Source organism: Mytilus galloprovincialis, chromosome 8 (genome assembly GCF_965363235.1).
Source record: "Mytilus galloprovincialis chromosome 8, xbMytGall1.hap1.1, whole genome shotgun sequence".
Taxonomy (NCBI): domain Eukaryota; kingdom Metazoa; phylum Mollusca; class Bivalvia; order Mytilida; family Mytilidae; genus Mytilus; species Mytilus galloprovincialis.
This window is the reverse complement of record NC_134845.1, coordinates 60,599,789-60,612,864: the sequence shown is the minus strand read 5'-3', so window position 1 is coordinate 60,612,864 and position 13,076 is coordinate 60,599,789. Positions and strand designations below refer to the sequence as shown.

The 13,076-nt window shown below is 31.8% G+C and overlaps 1 protein-coding gene across 2 annotated transcripts in view; it reads right to left on the bottom strand.

The window, feature by feature from the left end:
• The window catches only part of LOC143042319 (uncharacterized), a 72,024-nt gene that overhangs the window by 53,515 nt on the left and 5,433 nt on the right, over positions 1–13,076 (bottom strand). The window lies entirely within an intron of this gene.

Here is a 13,076-nt window from a genome sequence, read left to right as displayed (position 1 = left end):
TAAGTTTCGGAGAATATTTTTTTTTTGCAAATCACTACATGACAACAAGTGATGAAGACAGACATTTATTGAAGTCAAAGTAAAATAACAACATAGTACATGGATGCCCCACCGACACTATCATTTTCTATGTCCAGTGGACCGTGAAAATGGGAGAAAACCTCTACTTTGGCTTTGAAATTGGAGAGATGATATCATATAGGGAACATCAATGTGTACTAAGTTTCAATGTTTGGACTTCAACTTCATCAAAAACTACCTAGACCAAAAACTTTAACCTGAAACAGGACAGATGAACAGACAAACAGACGAATGATGCACAGATGGAAAAACATAATGCCCCTTGGTAGTATTAAAAAGGACTTTTTCACCTAAAAAAAAGGCTAAATTCATGGTAACACCACACAAATCCAGTTCAACACTGACCACGCAAATCGATAACAACACACAAATCCAGTTCAAGACTGACCACGCAATTCAGTAACACCACATAAAATCCATTAAATTATCACCTACGTTAGTTATTTTTATACCACTCAAATTGCTCAGGCCTACATAAAAATGGTCACTAATGAAGATGCTAATCAAATATAAAATCCATTAAAATATCACCTACGTTAGTTATTTTTATACCACTCAAATTGCTCAGGCCTACATAAAAATGGTCACTAATGAAGATGCTAATCAAATATAAAATCCATTAAAATATCACCTACGTTAGTTATTTTTATACCACTCAAATTGCTCAGGCCTACATAAAAATGGTCACTAATGAAGATGCTAATCAAATATAAAATCCATTAAAATATCACCTACGTTAGTTATTTTTATACCACTCAAATTGCTCAGGCCTACATAAAAATGGTCACTAATGAAGATGCTAATCAAATATAAAATCCATTAAAATATCACCTACGTTAGTTATTTTTATACCACTCAAATTGCTCAGGCCTACATAAAAATGGTCACTAATGAAGATGCTAATCAAATATAAAATCCATTAAAATATCACCTACGTTAGTTATTTTTATACCACTCAAATTGCTCAGGCCTACATTAAAATAGTCACTAATGAAGATGCTGATCAAATACCAATGCACTATTTCAGGAAGAAACTGCTCAAGACTGATAATGAGGTAATGACCTCTTTCCAACTATCTTATGTGTATATTTATTTAACACTCTATTAAGTGTCAATTAAATTATACAACTGCTTGATTTAATGAGGACTATCTAATAGAAATTGTATAACATAATTTTTTGATTCTAAACAATTCATATAACTAGAAAACTTTTTAATATTCATAAATGGTCAAAAAAGAGGGACAATTTTTTAAAGTTAATTTTTTTGTCACAATCTTGATTTGAGACATTTTATCATAATTCAAATCGATAACACCACACAAATAAAATGCAAGTTCAAGACTGACCACGCAATTCATTAACACCACACAAAATCTATTGAACTATCCCCTACATTATACCACTCAAATGCTCAGCCTACATTAAAATGGTCACTAATGAAGATGCTGATCAAATACCAATGTACAGGAAGAAACTGCTCAAGACTGATAATGAGGTAATGACCTCTTTCCAACTATCTTATGTGTATATTTGTTTAACACTCTATTAAGTGTCAATTAAATTATACAACTTGATTTAATGAGGACTATCTAATAGAAATTGTATAACATAATTTTTTGATTCTGGACAATTCATAACAAACTAGAAAAGTTTTTAGTACTCATAAATGGTCAAAAAAGCAATAGACAATTTTTTAAAGTTCATTTTTTTGCCACAAATCTTGATTTGAGACATTTTATCATAATGGCTATCAAGGTAGTCACTATACTATAGTGTTGTTCTGTATTTCGAACCAGTGAAAAAAAAGAATTGCACTACAATTTAATTATGATCCTATCAGACAAGGACAATAACTCCATTATATTTCTAAGGGTTCTTTTTAAACTTTTTCATAAATATGCAACAATGTAAGAATGCAATAAATTACAATGCAATTTCTCATATATATATAAATGCACTGCGCATGCTTGCCAATAATCCTTTATCTATGGAGCACCGAATTGCCAAATTGCACGAGAGTACAAGGGGTATTAGGCTGTTGATTTTCTATAACCAACACAAGAGTACATAAACATTTAGATCTAGGGATAAATAAAAACGGTTGCCTGTTTCAATACCTTTTTGGTCAGTGGCTTTTATTAGATGCCAATAATTGAGGATTTTTTAAAAAATTTTAGTTAGATAATTTAAGGTGTTGTAAAGTAAATGTCAATGAAACAGCTATCCTAAACATACCAGTATGAATTTAAACCAAAACAAATATTAAAACATTTAAAGGGCACCTAAAGGGCAACATCAGGTCTTTTGAGAAAGGATATGTGCCTACACAAATGTTTTTTACCCTAAAAACCTTCAAAGTAATTCATTAACATGATTTACGCTTAAAAACAAATTATCGCCTTTTTAGATAGGCGAATACACCTACATTTGTATATAACCAAATATCATTAAACTAACCACTACCTGGTTATATATAAACAAACTGAATCAGAGCAATGTAGAATTTATTTTAATACTTATTCGGAAGCATGAAGTTGGCCTAGATATTTCAGTCTTATTAATAGCTACTGTAACTTTAACCATTGACCTTAAAAGTGAAAAATCTTTTCCATTCTAATCTAAGACACTTAATCCAGGGAAGATATGTAACTATCATTTTTTGAATAAACAGAGATTGAACTGAAAACAAAATTCAGTCTATATCTTAATCGCTTTTCTATGTGCTGTCTTTTGGACACTATGTTCTTTTTTTTTTCCAAATATGAAATGATAATGCCTATGATATTTATAACACTGCTTTTGATTTAGAGGTCAAAGGTCAAGCTAACAATAATTAACTCACTGAATTGGTTGCAAAAAATGGTTTATGGATCAATGTTATCTTTTTTTGAACCTCCATGTCTAACCTTCTACAAACTTAATACAGAATGCCAGGCTGCAGAAGAGAGAGATCATATTAATTTTTTAGCCAGCAAGTCAAAGGTCAAGGTCACAGATCTTGCTGCTCTGGTTTTAACCTTTCAAACAACAAGAGTGCACACACTGAAATGTCTCGCCTTCTTTATTAATCATTGATATTATGTTGATAGTCCTAAGTATAAAGCGTTATTACAACTGTCACATAAACTTAACATTAAACAAGATAGTTAAACAAAGACCAATGAACCATGAAAATGAGGTCAAGGTCAGATAAACCATGCCAGGCAGACATGTACAGCTAACAATGCTTCCATACAACAAATATAGTTGACCTATTACTTATAGTTTAAGAAAAATAGACCAAAACACAAAAACTTAACACTGTCCAATGAACCGTGCAATTGAGGTCATGGTCAAATAAAACCTGCGGGACTGACATATAGATCATAATATATTTCCATACACCAAATATAGTTGACCTTTGGAATATAATATTAGATAAAAAGATTAAAACTTAAAAACTTAACTTTGACCACTGAACCATGAAAATGAGGTCAAGGTCAGATGACATCTGCCCGCTAGACATGTACACCTTACAATCATTCCATACAACAAATATAGTAGACCTATTGCATAAAGTATGAGAAAAACAGACCAAAACACAAAAACTTAACTATAACCACTGAACCATGAAAATGAGGTCAAGGTCAGATGACACCTGCAAGTTGGACATGTACACCTTCCAGTCCTTCCATACACCAAATATACTAGTCCTATTGCTTATAGTATCTGAGATATGGACTTGACCACCAAAACTTAACCTTGTTCACTGATCCATGAAATGAGGTCGAGGTCAAGTGAAAACTGTCTGACGGGCATGAGGACATTGCAAGGTACGCACATACCAAATATAGTTATCCTATTACTTATAATAAGAGAAAATTCAACGTTACAAAAATTCTGAACTTTTTTTTCAAGTGGTCACTGAACCATGAAAATGAGGTCAAGGACATTGGACATGTGACTGACGGAAACTTCGTAACATGAGGCATCTATATATAAAATATGAAGCATCCAGGTCTTCCACCTTCTCAAATATATAGCTTTTAAGAAGTGAGCTAACACCGCCGCCACCGCCGCCGCCGCCGGATCACTATCCCTATGTCGAGCTTTCTGCAACCAAAGTTGCAGGCTCGACAAAAACCAATGGACATCTGACAGTCCATTGCATGATGTGTAAACAAAATGGAAAACTGTAAAATCTCACACCTCATAAATCAGGTTTATAAAGCTGACCACAAAACTCTGTAAAACTACATAAGTGTATTTATTATTATAATGGCAATGAAAGTCAACATCAAAATTTGAAGGAATATTATACAAAATTGAGGCTTTTATAGAGAGACAGTTACATGTAGTTTAAAATATCAAAATATTATTTTGACATTTGCTTGTGCCCAGTAGTCTGTTGAGCTTCAACTGCTAATTAATTTTTCAACACATTTTTGCTTGATCATAATGCATATAAAGCTGGGCCCTTAAACCCATTTGCTGGGAAACCCCTCGAAAATTTGAATTTCTATCTCTGCGAAAGGATGGAGATCTTAATTTAAAATTCAAGCTTTGGGGCCTAAAATCACATATACCCTTTAATGAAAAAATAATCTTCACAATCTGAAAGTTTATTACTGTAAATTAGATATTATTGTGATGTTTTATTATTGCACAGATGAGACAGGGCAATAACTGCAGGAATTAAAACTCGCATTTTGAAATTTTTTTATGAATTAAAAGGCCTAGCTAGCATTGTTCTCAATATCGCAAAATTTATAATCGCATTTTAGTCTAAAATGACAAAATTGCAATAATAAATGCAAGCATTAATTTCTGATTTTACAACTATATAAAAAATATCAAGACTAACAAATTTTGTGCTAAAACTTAACTAGGCTTGCAATTCGTCTCATTGTGTTTTTCTAACAATGTTTAATGTGTTTAATTGTTAATTAAGTGTTAAAGAAATAATTCATAATAGGACAATTAGCCTGCTCAGCGATTTCATTGTTTAAATTTTGACAAATTAGATGTTTAAAGATAAAACATTTAACCTAAGATTGAATGATTAAACAACTAAACTACAATTATTAACACTTTGGCAATTTGTTAATAACATTATCAAACTGTAAAATAATAGATTAAAATAAATTAAAAATTAATATTTATTTCCAATTATTCTACTGAAGTTCAGTAACTGTTGATATTTAAGCATAGGCAAGCATTTGGCATGTGTTAATTTTCAGATCTACTTTTAATTTTTGTTAGAGGTTATAAAATGTCTTTTTGTTAGAGGTTATCAAATGCCAAGTCAGGCAGGTGCTTTCTTGTTATGAAATTTACACTTCTTTGTTTTGCTCAACTCCTACTTCATTTCAAAAGTGTAAAAAAAAATTAACACACGATAAATCAATGTCTCTTCTTCATTTGATAAAATATGAAAACAACACTTTATTCAGAGAAATTTACAAAGCTGGAAAAGAATTTTCATAGCACTCTGAGAAAAATGTTTACAGATAAATGGACTTAGTTTTATGAATATATTGTTACACATTTTTTTGTAACACAAATTTTTACAAATTCTAACCTAATAAAAATGAGTTAACCTACTTTCAAAAGATCCTCTATGGACAGTATTCTTTAAAAAATGGGACGTTTTCAACAGACATTTCACTCCCCTACCATTTCAGTCTGCAAATTTAAGATTGACAAAAATTTCTTAATTTTGTTGATCAAAAAGTTTTATTCCAAAAATAAAACAAGGCGAAAAAAATGTTTGTCTTTAAAAACATTTTCTGAAGTAAACACACCAAAATATGTGTTTGTACTTTATGAAAAATAACCAAATGTTCTGCAGTGCACAGCTTTATACAACTGCAGAAGTTGAACCCTGAACAGATGAGGCAAGTATGGACACAACATTCAATCTGAATTGTGATTAAATAGTTGACACACCTTAGGTTTCTGACACAAAATGAATGTGGTCTAATATGAACATAATTTTTTTTTTTACCTATCATGGTCCAATATCCAAAATCTAATTACATGGCCATGGATTGAACAAAGTTTAATTTTGGACCCTTTTGATCTCCATGTGGACCAATTTGATAAAAGGGCCCAAAAAACAAAAATTTAAATACATGGTTAGATTTAGCATACCAAAGAACCCCATACTTTCAATTTTTGTTGAAATCATACAAAGTTAAATTTTGGACCCCAATTTGGACCAATTTGAAAACTGGGCCTATAATCAAAAATATAATTACATGTTTAGATTCAGCATATCAATGAACCCCAAGAATTCAATTTTTGTTAAAATCAAACGAAGTTTTATTTTGGACCCTTTGGACCATAATGTAGTCCAATTTGAAAACAAGACCCAAAATTAAAAATCTTACTTCACAGTCAGATTCGGAATATCAAAGACCCTCAATAATTCATTTTTTGATGAAATCAAACAAAGTTTAATTTTTGACTGTTTGGACCTCTTCATGCTCTTGTTGAGCAATTTAAAAACGAGGATCAAATTCCAAAAACTTAATAACAGTTAGATTCAGTATACTTAAGAACCCAGTGATCGGAAGCGCATATTGACAATAAATGGCGCATACAGTGACAAATGTAAGCGCCCACGTGGCGCACAATATTTTTCACTTCGTTTCGAAATGTTTAGATATCGTCAAATGAATTTCCGATCGTGTTCCGTGCGCCATGTGTATGTACACAACTGTGTAATGTTCCTCCAATAATAGGAGCACCTATATATTTTTGGGACATCTCGGGTGTTTCCCTATGATAATAGAACCATGCGATGTAACTTCTCTGGTGTTTTTCTATTGTAATAATAGAACCATGCCGTCTAACTGATAGCCCGAAAAACGTAATTGAGCATCATTCATGATATATTTTTTTTGTAAACAACTTTACATTTGTGAAATTTGGCTAGTACAGACGAGATCTAACTCTAATAATAATCTCATATAGTTTAGCTTGTTATTATTTCGATTAAAGAACCCCAAAGACTTTAAAGCTTTTAGTTTTTGTCTCCATAAAAGACGCTTTATTGTCCTTGTCCTTGTCATTTTTTGGTCTTTGGCTCGTTTTGAGATTTTTTAAACATGACTTCAGCGATTTGTTGTTTTGTTCTATGAATTAATGGTACTCTATACTGTTATTCTTGTCACCGTAATGACGTTTTAATAATACAAGAAGTGCAGAGGAAATGCCTGAAATGTCCTCTGATACGGAAAGTCTGGAATTATAAGTATTGTATCGACGAAGACCCAAATTTAATGTACAAAAAAAAAACATGAACATGAACAAGGCAACAGTACCAGTTTAAACATTGTAAATAAAGGTTAACTTAATTATTGTTGGGGTTGGAAGAAGTTATTGTATATTCATTGAAATTGAAATTACAAAATCACAGGAACAATATCCATGATTTTATTTAAAATCATAAAGGTAAGTACCAATACCTCTTTGCCAAAATATACTGATACTTTTTTTTTTTTTTTACAGAAGTCAATTCCAAGGGCCCACTCATTTGACAACATAGCCCATTATTTTTTAAAATGGCCCATTGAATTCATTTTTGAGGGGCCCTGGGCCCATAGTAAAAAAAACCTTCCAGATCAATGAGAACCCCAAAAATTCAAGAATAAAACCCCATTGAAATTGGTCAAGAAATAAGCAATTTATACAAAGTATTAGAAAAGTATTGTTTTTGGCCCCTTATTCCTAAACAGTTTGGGCTATAACCCCCAAAATCAATCCCAACCCTTTCTTTATTGAAATGGAACCTTGTGGTACAATTTCAGAAAGATCCATACACTTACACACAAGTTATTGTCTCGAAACTAGAAAAATACTTATTTTGACCCCTTTTGGGCCCCTTGTTCCTAAACTATTGGGACCAAAATCCCCAAAATCAATCCCAACCTTTTTTTAGTGGTTATAAACCTTCTGTTGAAATTTTATTGATTTCTATTTACTAATACTTAAGTTATTATCCGGAAACCACCCATCTTCGGACGACGCTGACAACGACTTGTACCAATATACATGTACAATGTACGACCAATTTTTTTTAATTTTTGCAGTTGTATAAAAACAACTGAGGATAGAATTATCATTATGACCAAATATATAATTTGTTAACATCGTTTTAAAACAAAAACAACTAAATACAAAACTGTGACAAGTATATATGTTTGTTTACATCCTGAAAAAAACAAAAAGGAATGAATTCAAAACTGTGATCAAAATATGTGTGTTTACATCAGGATGAGAACAATAAAACAGCTGGGACAAAATCTCATGATAAGCCCTTAAAGTGCATATTGAAATTGTTGCAAGATTAAAATGGGATATATTTCAAAGTCCTTCAATTATATGCAAATAAAATCGATCTGTTTTAATATGCCTGAAAATACTTTTTTAAACTTGACCAGTTTGTTATGTTCACTCATAATTGCAGCAATTATGTAAATTTTTACTAAAATTAGAGTCTTGTAACTCTCGCATGACAAATCGGATAATAAAAAATAAAACATAAACTTATATTCAGCAATTATTACAATAATGCAAAGTTTAGGGGATATCAATAGAGGAAAACTGGAGTTAGTGTGCGATAATTGGTAAAAATCAGTGAATTAAGGAATACTAAAGATAGCCCACAATTTGTGAAAATTGTCTTTTATAAATCTAATTACAGTTTATAAATCTACATACCAAAAAACAAATATGAAGCTTAGAAATGGAAAAATATTAAATACTAAACTCGTTCAAAGGGTATCTACACGTCTCAATCTTCAGAATCGCTTATCTAAAAATACTACGATAGCTAACGTTTTTAACAATAAAAATCGTGGTTACCCTTCTATCGATAAGTGTCATGCCAAAAAATGACTTACGTGTCCCCGTCTTTCCACCAACAATACAGTAAGGTCCACATTTAATGGTCGCACATTTTCTCTAAATTTTGAAACTGATATTACTTGAAAAACAAACAGTATTATTTATTTACTCACATGAAACATACCGGGATGCGGTATTCAGTACGTAGGTGAAACTGGGCGATATTTATCTAAACGCACGCAAGAACACCTGTATCGTTTTAAAAGACCCAATAAATTCAAAAGTATCATTTATCAACATCTTAAGAAGCACAGTCATCCTATTAAATATTTAACAGTTCAACCTTTAGAAGTAGTAAATAAGCAGCCTGGTGAATCTCATTCCAAGTTTGTACGATCACGAAAAATAAATGAATTAAATTGGATTAAAAAATTACAGACAGTCTACCCTCTCGGTCTTAATGATAATATCATGGGAATTGGCAATATATCAAGAACCGATTCTGTTAACATTTTGGATATAGTTTCTAAAACTGTTCGTAAAAATCGTTCTCATGGACGCAGAAAAAATCGCAATCAAAGAAAATTTCGGACCAACCATACAAATATTTCGGACCTAATTTCCATTTCAAAAAACAACGGCAGACATTATCTGTTAACCAAGCTTTGTTCTTTACCTATAAATAAATTAAATAAAATTTTAGAGGATTGCAACACAATTTCATATTACAGTCCTAAGTATGAAATTGTCCAAATTATAATGGCATATTGTTATTCTAAACTGTTTCCAAAAATTGATCGACCTGAAGATCATAAAAAACATTTTATTAAAATAAAGTATGTCAATAAAGGTTTTGATTTTGTAAATATTGCCGGTATTTTTAACGACCATTCTGTTAAAGACCAAATTCCTGGATATTTTGATAATACTGAACTCCCTCTCATTTGTTATATTTACAAGAAATCTACCCGAAAATATGTGTTTAATTATAGCCAATTGTGTAAAGATGTAAATATCACTGAAAATACACCTATGTCGTGTAATTGCAGTAATTCAGAATACACCTATGGACCAATTTCCCATGTTATAACAGGAGACCTTAACATCGTTCGCGACCGAGAGTTAAAATCATTCCTCAGTAAAGGACCTAAATATCGTCCCCCGTCAACTATTAACTGGAATGAGTGTCGTAATATCATCAACGACTCACTCCGCGCCTACTGTTTGAAATGGGTAAAACGGGAAAAAGCTGACAAAAAATCTTTGGACTCTTTTATTAATTCAGTAATGAAGATAGTTGATATTCGAATACAACATTTTAAAGAACATTTTACCCTCAACAAAAACTATAAAAACCCTATTTCGCGTATCAAAAATAAACTAACAGAACTAGCCAAGGAATTTGTTTTTGTCCCGGCTGATAAAGCTGCTAATAATATCATTATTGTTTGACGTAAATTTTATATAGAGGTTCTGCAAAAGGAAATCACGAATTCACCAACATTCCAACTGACTTCATTTTCAGAAAACGACATCTGTAACAAACATAAACTTTTAGCTACTTCTTTACAAGCAGAACCAAACACAATGAAAGTCCCAACTATGTACTGGCTTCCGAAGCTGCACAAAAAACCTTACAAATATAGATTTATTTCATCTTCCAGCCATTGTTCAACTACTAAATTGTCTGTTTTACTTACTAGTACACTTGGTACAATAAAAAACCTGATAATAAATTGTTCAAATAAGGCCTTTGAAAATAGTGGAATTAATTACTTTTGGAGTGTCAAAAACTCGTTGGAAGTACTTGATAAATTGCATGCATATATTGGTGATTTTGAATCTGTTCAAAGTTTTGATTTTTCTACCCTATATACCACTTTGCCTCATATTCTTATTAAGAAAAAATTCACATCCCTAATTAACTGGGCATTTAAAAAGTCGGAATGCGAGTACATATGTTCAAACTCTTTTAGATCATTTTTTAGTAGCAATAAACAAAAGAACTATGTCAATTGGACATGCTTTGATACTATTTATGCACTTGAATTTTTACTTGATAACATTTTTGTTCGCTTTGGAGATTCCGTATATCGTCAAGTTATTGGAATTCCAATGGGGACTAACTGTGCACCACTTATTGCGGACCTGTTTTTGTATTGTTATGAGTTACAATTTATGACTAAAATTAGCAAAGACCCATCAAAACAACATTTGATACAAAAATTTAACAATACTTTTAGATATTTGGATGATATATTGGCTCTAAATAATGACGACTTCAGTATGTATACTAAAGAAATTTATCCTGTAGAACTTACTTTAAATAAAGCTAATGATAACAATGACCACTGCCCTTTCCTCGATCTTGATATCTATATCATAAACGGGAAGCTTAATACAAAAATTTATGATAAAAGAGATGATTTTTCATTTCCTATTGTTAATTATCCATTTTTAGATGGTGACGTTCCCTTGTCACCATCTTATGGTGTTTATATATCTCAACTTGTACGATTCGCTCGTGTATGTAACAATGTATTAGATTTTAGCGAGAGAAATTTATGTATTACTGAAAAATTATTACACCAGGGTTTTCGATATCACAAACTGGTCAAAACATTTACTAAATTTTATCACCGGTATAAGGAAATAATTCGTAAATATAACTCAACATGCAGACATCTTATACGTTCAGGTATTTCACATCCAAAATTTTATGGAAATATTCTTTATAAAGCACAAAAATGTCAGTATTCTCCTCAGAAACTAACAAAACCTTTAAATAGACTTATTAAAAGGGGATATAGTTACGATACTGTTGTCAGGTCATTAAAGATTGCATATTTTGGCTTTAACATTGATTCACTGATAGGGTCTTTGCATCGGAACTAAACACATTTACTTCTAAAAAAAACAGTTGTTGGCATGACACGGGTTATGTTCTTCTCATATATTTTATGATAGTATGATACTAAACCCCTAACGGGAGGGATTGTACCTGATATTCATATGATGAAGACATAATCTTTCAATCAGTTTAATTGAGGTCTGGAGCTGGCATGTCAGTTAACTGCTAGTAGTCTGTTGTTATTTATGTATTATTGTCATTTTATTTATTTTCTTTTGTTACATCTTTTGACATCAGACTCGGACTTCTTTTGAACTGAATTTTAATGTGCGTATTGTTATTCTTTTACTTTTCTACATTGGCTAGAGGTATAGGGGGAGGGTTGAGATCTCATAAACATGTTTAACCCCGCCGCAATTTTGCGCCTGTCCCAAGTCAGGAGCCTCTGGCCTTTGTTAGTCTTGTATGATTTTAAATTTTAGTTTCTTGTGTATAATTCGGAGTTTAGTATGACGTCCATTATCACTGTACTATTATGCATATTTTAGGGGCCAGCTGAAGGACACCTACGGGTGCGGGAATTCTCGCTACATTGAAGACCCATTGGTTGCCTTCGGCTGTTGTTTGCTCTATGGTCGGGTGGTTGTCGCTTTGACATATTCACCATTTCCTTTCTCAATTTTATTTTATAAGTTCTGAAACGCTGGAATGACAAAATTAAAATATCCGAAAATTGAAAAAAAAGAGCTTTCGACCGTTTTAACATTTTGTTAAAGATATACGAGAATTAGTGAAAGAGAATTTGAGTTATCTTAGGAAGTATCTATAGATGAACAGACAGACGTTGTTATACCATTATTTCGCCTGTCTTTGACTTGCTTATGAAAGTCAAAAGATAAAACTACATAACCAAATAAGTGTGTTTTCATTTGGAGAAATACTAATGCAAAACAACTGCAGGACGAAACTATAAACACACAGTATGTGATTTCCTCATCTTAAGACAAAACATTACAACCAAGTAGTTAACATGGTTAATTCTGCATTTTTTCGAAACCTAGTTTGTGAAAAATACATTTGTTTAGGCCTAAATTAATATATTGTTTGTTTCCCCAATCCCGACCCTACCAAGCCAGGTGTGGCTAGGTAGGTAGGGAAATGATTTTATTTTTCCAAAAAGCTTGAACATTATTGGAGAAGCCTGAAAATCCAAAATGAATTAAAATAACACTCGACTTGGTTTTGACAATAAAATTTTATGAGTAGCACCATTTTTGCGGGGTCGGTCGGGATTGGGGAAACAAACAAT